The sequence below is a fragment of the Ailuropoda melanoleuca genome, chromosome 13, assembly GCF_002007445.2.
Source record: "Ailuropoda melanoleuca isolate Jingjing chromosome 13, ASM200744v2, whole genome shotgun sequence".
NCBI classification, from domain to species: Eukaryota; Metazoa; Chordata; class Mammalia; order Carnivora; family Ursidae; genus Ailuropoda; species Ailuropoda melanoleuca.
Window position 1 is genome coordinate 34,391,324 of NC_048230.1, and position 11,289 is coordinate 34,402,612.

At 44.3% G+C, this 11,289-nt stretch overlaps 1 long non-coding RNA gene across 1 annotated transcript; it reads right to left on the bottom strand.

The window, feature by feature from the left end:
- Positions 1-3,930: 3,930 nt before the first annotated feature.
- On the bottom strand, positions 3,931-7,571 carry LOC109490615. The gene is made up of 3 exons (XR_002143954.2): positions 7,309-7,571; positions 6,332-6,421; positions 3,931-4,238 (listed from the first exon to the last, which is right to left on the bottom strand). It is a non-coding gene; the product is annotated as an uncharacterized LOC109490615 (long non-coding RNA).
- Positions 7,572-11,289: the final 3,718 nt, after the last annotated feature.

Consider the following 11,289-nt stretch of genomic DNA (forward strand, 5'->3'; position numbering starts at 1 on the left):
CTCGACACGCGTGTTTTGTTGTCGTTGTTTTGTTTTGTTTTTCTTTGTTCCGTGATGTCCCAAACTCTATGTTAGTTGTTAGAAGTGGAGTAGGAACTGTAGTTTGGGAAAGGTGCCAGAAGGGAGACAAACAAGGGCGCCAGCAAAGACAGCCCTTTGGAATGGGTGGTCCCGAAAGCCTCCTTCGGTGAAAGAATTAGGAGCTGAGACCTGAAGGTAAGAAGAAGCTGTTGGAAGAGACACTAAGGGATGAGCATCTGGGCAGCGGAGACAGTCACAATCAAGGCTTCGAGATAGTCCAGGACTTAGAATATTTGTGGAAGAGAAAGCAAGCCAGCGTGGCTGGAGAGGACAGAGAGAGGGAAAGTGGTGTGAGATGCAGCTGGAGGGAGGCCAGAGTAGGGTCAGGCAGGGCCCCACGGGGAATGTTCAGGATTTTAGGTTTTATTCCAGAAGCAAGCGGAGAGCCAGCAGAACATGCCATGCTTGGATTTGCATTTCACGAGGATTAGGCTGGCCAATCTGTGAAGAAGGGATTGGAGAGGAGGAAGGGGAGGTGGGGGGGCTGGGTGGAAGGTGGCTGCATCAGCCTCCGTGTGAGAGGCGTGTTGGTGGAGGTGGGGAGGGGAGGGCAGGATGGAGAGGTTTGGGGAGTAGACTTGGCAAGTCCCCCTGGCTAGAGGGGACAAGGGACAAGAAGACCCAGAGACCCGCCGGTGTTCTGACCTGCGCAGCACGTGGATGCCGGTGCTACTTACAGGGAATGGGCAGTCCTAGGGGCGCAATGGCCGTTGTGTGGAAAGGTGGGGACCGGAGATCTGTTTTGAACGTATGAACTGGGGACACCTGTTTCTACGCTCTAGGTAGAAATGGAGAAGTCTCTTGGCAAGAAGTCTCTTGAAAGGGTGAAGTTTATCACTTATTGTCGTAACTTTAGAAGTAATGACAGGAACGTTTGGAAGAACGTGCCATGGAGCTCAGTTCAACTCAGGTTGGAGAAATTGGGGATGGCTCAAGGGTCAACAATAAAGGTAGTGAGCAGCATAGTGTGTGGAAATACGTAACAGTGGATTTTCTCCTCTGCAACTTCTCGTTTGATCAGACTTCCTTCCTGTGCTGGAATAAAGGTGCTAGGCGAGGAGTGGGTGCAGGGAGTCCGAGAGCTGCTGGTGCTGAGAGGGATGGCAGAAACATCCAGACAGGAGGATGAGAAACATGATGTGGAGAGAGACAGAAGGACTTGGGGCTGGGAAAGGCATGCCTAGGGGAGGATACACTGTACCTATTTAATATTGTCCTTTGAGTTTCAGCGAGTGGAACTCTTTTTTTTTTTTTTTTTAGCAACTCTACAAATGTCATTTGCTCTGTAAAGCAAGTAGGAAAAAGCATGAACTGACGGACCTCGTCTCATTTCTTCGCTGTGTCTCGGCTTTTCTATTCATTTTCCGCAGATTGTTTGTTTTTCCACCAGCCTGCCTGCTTTTGAGTACATGCCGTCCCACTCTTTACTTTGCTTATCTCCTTTTCTGTTTGCTTATCTCCTTTTCTTTTCTGGATGGTGCTTTTAGGAAGCATAACATTTGGACGGTGGGGGAGCAGCCTGCAATGCAAAATGCACGATCGGGAGTTTCTCACCGGCACCTGACTTGGAAGGATAAGATTGTCCCTCTCGATTTCTGGTTTCCATATCTATGATCTCAGAGTCGGGCAGGGGAAAGTCTGACTCTGGGTAGAAGAAGGCTAAGTTTGGGAGTTACAGAGGCCCGAGTTGGTCCCTTAGCGCTGCTGTTTTCTATTTTGTGACTTCGGGCTTGTGACCTCACGTCTCCCAACCCAATGTTTTCATCCGCAAAGTGGGTAATGATATATATGCAAATTGTGGGGCTGATGTGGAGTGTAAGTGATATGACACAGGTGAAGTTCTTATTATGCTATTTTATTTATGCTGGTAACCATGAATAGCCCATCATGTCATTCTTATTAAACTTGCCAACGTAAGGGCTGTCAGTCTGACTGGAAACAAACAGTACCGGTAGCCTGTAAAGGCTGCTGACAAGCATTACGCTGTGGGGGGAGGGGTGCGGGGGTGCTGGGTGGGGTTTCTCTGTCACCGTCCAGCAAAATCTGAAAACAGGAGGCTTATAGTGGGTCTAAATCACCCATTTGTGAAATTGGATAAAATATTGTAATTGAACAATTAAATTAAAAAATGGGGGCCTTTTTTATGCAGCGTGGATCACAAGCTTCTCTTAGAACACTGAGCTGGTGACGTGGGGCCCCCACCATTCCAGACGGTGACTGTCAGCTGGTGCTCTTCCCAGCTCCCCACTGTCCCTTCCCAGCTCCCTGCCCCTCTTAGACAGCTGGTCTCAGATCTTATATGGACCTCGACTAGCTTGTATGACCTTGGACAAATTATTTTTTTAAAGATTTATTTATTTATTTGTTTACTTGAAAGGGAGAGAGAGCAAAAGCATGAGCAGGAGGGGCAGGGGGGAGGGAGAGAGAGAATCTCAAGCCGACTCCATACTGAGCGCTGAGCCCTACATAGGGCTCCATCTCATGACCTTGAGATCACGACCTGAGCCAAAACCAAGAGTCAGATGCTTAACTGATTGCGGCACCCCACCCTCCTTGGACAAATTCTTTAACTCTCTTAGTCTCAGTTTCACCATCTGTAAACTGGAGAGGATAGTAATGCTTACTCCAGAAGGTTCTTCTAAGTATTAAATCACATCAACAAAAAGCTTCCCAAGGTGTCTGGCCTGCAGAAAGCACTGGGGGCTAGCTATTGTTATCATCAGAACACTTCACAAATTTGCGGTCATCTAATGGAAATACAAACAGGAATAGAATAAGTTACCTTCATTGGCAATTTTTTTTTCCCATCTGCCATCAAGAAGGAATGGAAACTCCAGAGTAAGAGAGTATGATGACCAACAAAGAGCTTCATTTGTTCAATACCTCTGAGTGTTCTGTGTAAATTTCGATGCTCTGGCCTTGACTTCCTCACAAGACTGACCCTTTACATTGGACCTTTGTGCCAGAGCTGCTGAGTCATATTAGGCGTGGTGAATGCATTTACTCTAATATGGTCATTATTTTTACTTACTGAATCATCTTAACATAATAACATTGAAGGAAATTAATACAGACAAATATCCACAACCCCTCTGACCTTATCACAAAGGCAGTCGCATTTTTTTATGGCTTCTTTATCCATGTTGTTAAAATACTGGGTGACAGACAGGCCAAAGCCTGTGCTTAAGAAAGGCTGTGCTCCCAGTAGCCAGAATGTGCCCCTAATGACATAAAGGAAGAGAGAGATGAGCTGGTTACCTGACATTGTCACAAGGCATCAAGATTTTGCTTACTTGGGAGACCTTCCAATTAATGAAGTGGGACACTCGTAGGATGGTGTCCAGAGTCAACAGTGTTGATAGGATTTCACACTTTATTTCCTACTCCTTAGCCTCTGCCCTTAGACAAAATCCCAGGATTCATGGGGATCCCTGCCCATCCTTTCCCTGGCATCCTAGACTATGATTCTGGGGTTTGTAGCCCCCCTGGAATGTTGACATTACGATGTTCCCAGAAGAATTTTGCAGATGGAATTCCCGGGCCTGTTTTACCGGANAATTCCTGGGCCTGTTTTACCGGGAGGCCTCGGGAAGAGATTTTAGGTAAGCTTTGTTTACCTCTGCATGTTTTCTCCCATTTATGTTCTAATGCACCAGACATTTTTAAGGAAGTGTTTTTCTTGGGTTGGAAAATGCGCTCCGAAGCAAAATACATCCCCCTGCTCTCATGGGTATCGCTCTGCTTTGGAAGCATATGCTGTTCTAAGCAATTGCCTATTCATGTGCTTTCGTGTGCTTGGATCTCTAAAGAAACACAATCAGATCTGCCCACATCCATGAGGAGCGGAGATGTGTATTTATTTCAACAAGATGGCTGACCGGGGTGAATCCGGAAGTGATACTATGGATTGGGAAGCCTATGTGTGACGGATGAAAGCAGCCATATTTTGAGATGTCATTTGGTTGTCTGTGTAAATACTCCCAGGGTGTTTTCTCAGCAATCCCCACGGTTCACAGAAGGGCCTTGGGACAGCCTTGGGGTCACGTGACGAGTACTCCACACCTGTGGGCTTTTCAACTGCAAAGACTGGGGGGCTTCTTGGAGGAATCCCAGGGAAGAAAGTGGAGGAAACACAAAGTAAAACCTAGACACAAGATCTGTGGACAAATGGGTGAAATAAATAAGCCATTTAAGACTTTATAGTTTTTCCCAATAAAAACCAGGCTCTTTGGTACCTGAGGCCTACTGTATTCGTTTTACTAGCATTACCAGATGTGAAATCACACCAACTGAATAAAATGGGAAAAATCAGACCATGATAAACCAGCTTGGCATTATTCCTAACTTCTGTCAGGATTTCCTTCTTTACTCATGAAGAATTGAGAATCACTCTTTAGTTTCCAAACACACAGGGGTGGTTTGGGCTGGGTTCATTTTTTTATTTTTTTTTATTTTTATTTTTTGGGAGGGGTGAGGAAGGCAGAATTGAATTCTTATTGTGTTGTGGTCAGAGAATATCGTCTGTAGGCTTTATCAATACTTTGATATTATTTGAGATGTCCTTTATGGCCTAGCATGTGCTCAACATTTGGAAGTATTCCCTGAGAACTTGCAAAGAATGTGATTATCTAGGAGTTGAGACAGTTCTAAACATGTGGATTTTATAAAGTATCTAAATTATGCTCTTCAAATACCCAACATCATTATTAATCTTTTGATCACTTGATTAGTTTGTAACAGGTGAATGTTAAAATCATACATTAAGAAGTTCAAATTTTCCTAATTCTGCGACTTTTATGAAATCACTGCTTTTATAGGTCAATGAAATATTGACAGTTTCATGTGGCTCAACCTAATATTTTGAGGCTGTGTTGCTGATGTTCACTGTCTCTGCTTTCTTATATTTTTCTGGTTTATGATGTGATAAACTTCCTTGTCCTTAAATAATATCTTTTCAAGTCTATTCCATCTGACATGTATATGTTAGAGCATCTTTATTTTGATCAGTACTTTTCTAGGGTAAGCCGTGTGTCTTTATTCTGATGAAGATATATTTGGACTAATGTCTGGCATGCTTTTTTTTTCTATTTATTATACTTTTTCTTTGCTCTCTGCCCCTTCCCCCTGCCTTATTTTTGATCTTTTAGTCTCGTAGATTTTCTCTAATCTGTTTATTCCTTGCCTGGAAGTCTTTGGAAGTTATATATTCTTATACTTTTTCTTTGCTCTCTGCCCCTTCCCCCTGCCTTATTTTTGATCTTTTAGTCTCGTAGATTTTCTCTATTCTGTTTATTCCTTGCCTGGAAGTCTTTGGAAGTTATATATTCTATTTCTTTTTTTTTTTTTTAAGATTTTATTTATTTATTTGACAGAGACAGAGACAGCCAGCGAGAGAGGGAACACAAGCAGGGGGAGTGGGAGAGGAAGAAGCAGGCTCATAGCGGAGGAGCCTGATGTGGGGCTCGATCCCACAACGCAGGGATCACACCCTGAGCCGAAGGCAGACGCTTAACCGCTGTGCCACCCAGGCGCCCCTATATATTCTATTTCTAAGATAGTCTTAGCAACAGAATCAACTCTGATGACTTCATTTTTTTTTTTTTTTCCAAGCAAACCCTTGAGCTGCAGGGTATGTTCAGGAGTTGGAATATCTCACATGTGGATAAATCCACCAGTTTCTCCAGAAACCAAGATGCTTTTATTTGGTCACTTATCAGCCTCACATATGTAATTAGTGGAGAGGAGCATAAAATGTCCTTGAGTTGAGTGGAGAACCAAGAGCACTGAAATCCATCTCTTCTGGTGATAAATTTAATAAACTGAGTTTCATGAAATTGCCAGTATTCAATTGGTTTTGTCTCAAAAAATGTCAATGTAATGGAGTTCAGTTCCATATTTTACTTCCCCATCACATTTTTATTATTATCAGCTTTTTAAATTTTATTATTTATTTTATTATTTTAAATTAATTAATTAGTTATTATTTTATTTTTAAATTTTATTTATTTTATTATTTTTAATTATTATTTGCTTCTTTCTTGCACCCTTTTTCTATTTCCCACCACAAATCTCTGTGTCTCTCTCTTACACGCTCCTTCTTGTCTCTTCCCTGTCTCCAAAACTCTGGGAGAGGAAAGAGGAGAACTTGGGAGTTGAGTCACTACAATATAGAGGTTAAGAGTGTGGCTCTGTTGCTGGATGGCAGGGCGCTGACACCGTCCCTCTGCATGACTCTGGGTAAGTCACTTACCCTTTCTGTGCCTTGGTTTCTTATCTCTGAAATAGGGCTCCTAATGGTTCCCGTCTCGTGTTGTTGTGAAGTTTAAATCAGCAAATGTAGCTAAAGGATATAGAAAAACACAAGTTGGATGGTCAGTAAATATTAGCTAACATCCCTGGATCAAAGTCTCCTTTTTTTTCGTTTGGCAGGATGAGAAATTGAAAGATGGTCATCATATGTAATTGAGTGCAAAGAGGTCACGAAGCAATAAATGCAATATAATTTCATGTTGTAAAAATAGTACCTATATTTATACATGCGAAGGAGATACATAGAATTTCCTAGATTATGGCTTATTTATATCTTCCTTTGTGCTTTCCAATTTTTCTACAGTGACCATATATTCTATGTAATAAACTACACTTTAAAAATGCCTTGACCTGGCTTATTTATGTTTGCTCCATGCAGCGTTTAAATGAGTGAGCTTCGACGCAGAGACTGTGTATGTAAGCGGGAGGACTGCGGGGGTCGATGTGGCCATTATAGTCAGGTCCTGACTGTTGGCAGACAGCTAAATTCGATGGCTTCAGAGATTTAGAATTTGGAAACTGAGGCACAGAAACTAAAGCAGTGAGCCGTGGCGCGGGGAACCGGAAGGTCATACGTTGGAGCTTGATACGTTAGTCACCGGTGCCCCGCGAGTGAATGAGTGAGCACAAGCAGGTGCCAGGGTGGAACTCGGTGGGGGGCGGGGAACATACAGCAGAGACAAGAAAACCTGCAGCCCCAGAGAGAGGGGTGCGGAGAGAAGCTGCCTGAGGTCCTGATGGCACCCCAGCTGTCAGTCCCCAGGGCCCCCAAGGAAGCCGTTGCAAGCAATGTCGGTGCAACCTCAAAATCCATCTCCCACTTAGGAAGCGAGATGGAGTGAGTTTCTGCCTGTTGCCCACAGAGGCCCAGGGAATTTCCACCGGCTGTTTACCGCAAACCTTGGCTCCCGTTCTTACCAGCCACTCCTCCAATGCACCTGATTGCTTCATCTGCAGCTTTTCAGTCTGTTTTGCAGTCGCAGGGTGAGGGAGGAGAGCCTCGCCACGTTAGCTGGAGGGTCGGCTCTGGCTTCCCGCGTTACCAAGAACCGTTGGCCCCCGTCGGTCAACATAATTACCGAATCTTAAAGCACTAGAGATGGTAGCAAATTTCTCATCAGGAATCTCAGTCTTTCAGAAAGAAGCAAAGTCAGGACATGCCCCTCTGAGGCAGGGCGTGAGGGCTCTGAGCCGTGAAATAATGAGGCCAGGCCTGGCTCGTGTCATTTTCCTTCATCTCGAACTGTCTGCGTCAAGACTATTACAACAGGAGATTGCAACCCAAGAAACGTAAGCCGATTGCACTAGGCCGTGGTGATTCCCTCTGAGTCAGACAGGATGATATTTGAGGTCCCTTAAAACCCTGAGGTTAGAAGAATTTTTTTTTTTTTTTAAATACAGAGGAGGAAGATTTCACTTAATGATAGAACTGGACCTAGCATTTTGCTCTCTTAATTCCAAATTCACTGTTCCAGCTACGAATGTGAAGGCCACCCACATCCCCCTTCCCTCCACCCCAGGGCACCCTGTGCCTCGAGGCCATGGCTCTCTTGAACCGTACCCCTTTCCCTCCCCAAAGATACTCCAGCAGTGGAGAGACCGCGAGTTGGACCTTTGTGGGACTGACTGCCCCGTTCTTCAGGGAGGAATAGGCAGAAGGATGCGGGAGGAGCATTGCTTTTCCCGGGACACCACGCTGGGAGAAGAAGTTTAAGGGACAGTCATTGCTCACCCAGAGATGCAGTTGAGAGCGGCATCTGCGGGAGCTCAGGAGTTCATTCTGCAAGGTGACCCCCTCCGCCCCCGGGTTGCTCTCCTAAGTGAAAGTTGGGGTCATTTATTCTCCTTATCTCAGCTTCTTATCTGGGTACGGAAATGGATTCCAACTTAAACAGGAAGCATTACACCCAACACAACTTAATGTAATTCACTAACTCAGAGTTATTATTATGTAGATACAGAAAGGCCTTCATACTCTTTATTTTTAAAAAGAGAGAATAAAGAGCGTGAGAGACATTTGAACTAAAATAGTACATTTTTCTTCTACTTAAAAAATATCTACTTGATGATGGATCTGTGGATTCAATATTATTAGTCTCTGCACATTAAAATGGGTTTCCAAAGTATTAGTACTTAAAAAAAAAAACCTCTTAGCTCCGTGGAATTGACTTCACACATGTATGGAAAAAAGAATCGTCACGAATTTCTTGAAAATGTAGTAAAGCGTATACTTTGCTAGATGCTTAGATAATCTCATTTATTCATTTAGCCATTCAACAAAAATATATTGAATGGCAACTCTGCACCTGGCATTGTGCCAGATTCAAAGTAGGGAAGTTTCAGGATATAATCAAACAAGTCTGGGACATTCTCCATGCCACGGAGAATGGGGCCATGGAGAATCAGAGAAGTAAACGATTTGGGGGAAGAATGAAAGCATCCAGGCGCTCTGGTGAGTATCTTCATACTGGAAAGGTTTGGGGAGATTTGGAAGTACTGCAGGGGACTACTGAGTAATCAGGGGGCTTTTCCTTCTGATTGCTCCTATCTCCAAGGGGAAAGGGAAACTTATGTTTAGCGGGCACCCGCTATGGGATAGTCACAGTATTTTATGGATAAAATTTCCATTTTAACAAAAATATAACAAGTAGCTTCTTGCTTGACTGCTATAGTTTAGATAGGATGGTGGTGAAGAGCAAGGTTTCAGTAGCCAGAATGCCTGGCTTCGAATCCTCTCTCTGCCACTAACCAGCTGTGTGACCTTGAGCAAGTTACCTGACCTCTCTGTACCTTGATGAGCTCATCTATAAAATGAGGCTGATAGAGTACCTGCGTCATGGGGTTGTTCAGAGAATTAAGTAAGTTGATATTTGGTAAGTACTTAGTAAATTATGTATAAGTACTTGATAAAATAAAAATCTTTTGGGTTCTGAATAACAAGGAAAAGGAGGCTCAGAAAGGTCAAGCAACCTACTCGGAGTCACAAAGTTAGGAAGTGGCTGTGCCTGGGTTTGATTCTGGGTCAGTCTGACTCCAAAGCTCGGCTCTATGTGCCGTGCTGTCTCCCAGCGGGGACCTGCTGTAATTCAGCCAGGTCCTAATTTGGCAAATGACACTGTATTTACCCTAGTATTGAAGGGTGTGTCCGAAGTCTGGAGGGTTGCTGGGTGAGTGTGTTTGCAGGAGGCCTGAGAAACACGTCCTTCGTCAAGGCCAAGAGACTTACTAAGGGTAGAGCAGGGGACACTCTCGGGGGAGCCCTAGGCTTTCTCCAAGGGCTTCGCAAGTCGGAATCCCAGGGTGCTAGTCACATGTCCCTGACGCCACACAGATCACATAAAAGCTACCCATGTCCGCGAGCTTCCTCTGCTCTATGTATTGTTCTCGGTGCTTCATACATCGTGCATTCGGAGCATAGATGTGAATCTGGATTCCCTTGGACGACCTCCACAAGCTCTAGAAGTTTGAGTCTTCCTGCAGATGTACTACCATTATTTTTCACGATCTTTTGCTAATAGAATTGCCACGGAACTGCTTGCATTAGCTCTAGAGTGAAATAAAAACCAGAATGAGGCAGGTTGTGTGGGCGACCCAGTCATATATAAGGGCGAGAAGGTGACTGCGTTACTGTTCTCTCTTCTGGACCAATGTTCTCATTTTTCTCAATCAGGTGCGGCCGAGCCCATCCCACACGTATGAGAAAGTGCCGATCTCACATGATGTCAGAAAGAAAAATAAACATGGGAGTGATTACAACTCGCCCTATTCCTTAAGGAAGAATTTTTTTAAAAGCTTAGCGACTTTGATGCAGAAGGAAGTACTCATAAAAAAAGAAGACCTGGTGGCATATATATGATCCAAGAATCTTTGGTCCTTTCTGGTTTGACCAAAGTATATTTCTGAGCTGCAAAGCTCCATGGTCAAATGCCGCTCTATGACGTTTTGATGACAGCGGTGGGATTTTAGGAAAGCCTAGATCTGGATTTTATGACCCTCTCCAACCTGCCGGCCAGTACCCTGTGATCACAGGGGAGGGTAGAAACGCCAGCAGCAGCGCTGGACTGAACATCGGTATATCATTTCCATCACAAGAGATCCATGGGCATTTTCCCATTTGACCTCTTCAACTATTCTGTGTGGGAACTGTGTTTAGCTCCCTTCCGAAAGTGGGAGAAACTGAAGTCCAGGAGCTGATGAGACCTGTGTCCCACTGCGTAACTGGCTAGTGGTGGGTCTGGGATCTCTATGTAAGTACTGGGGATACTCCTATTCTATGCAATTGTTGCTGATCAAACAGTAACAAAGGTCTGCTAGAAAAGTTTGATAATCTTAGGCCACTGGGCTGCTGTAACAGAATGCCTTAGCCTGGGTGACTTCCAAAGAACAAATTATTTCTCCCAGGTCTGGAACCTGGGAAGTCCAAGATCAAGGCACTGGCAGATTCGGTGACAAGTGAGGGTCCCTTTCCTGGCCATAGATGGTTGTCTTTTTGCTGTGTGCTCCATGACAGAGGGGGCACGGGAGCTCTGTGGGATCTTTTTTACAGAGTTCTAATCTCATTCACGAGGGCTCTATCCTCACATCCTCCTCCCCTCCCAAACGCCCCACCTCCTGATACCATCACATGGGGCCTTAGGATCTAACATATGAATTTGGGCATGAGGACACCAACATTCACTCTACGGCACTGATATTCATAAAAACAAAGCACGATACTGAAGATAGGAACTTACAAGTCAATACACCCCAAAAGTTTAATTCATGAAATTATGTTAAAAACAGCAACCTTAGATCCTTGGGGGATTAATCATAGCTTTTGCAAAGCTGCCCAATGGAATGGTTTAATGCTATAAGAACAAATTTTCCAGTTTTGGGGGACCATGCTGCAACATTGCCAAG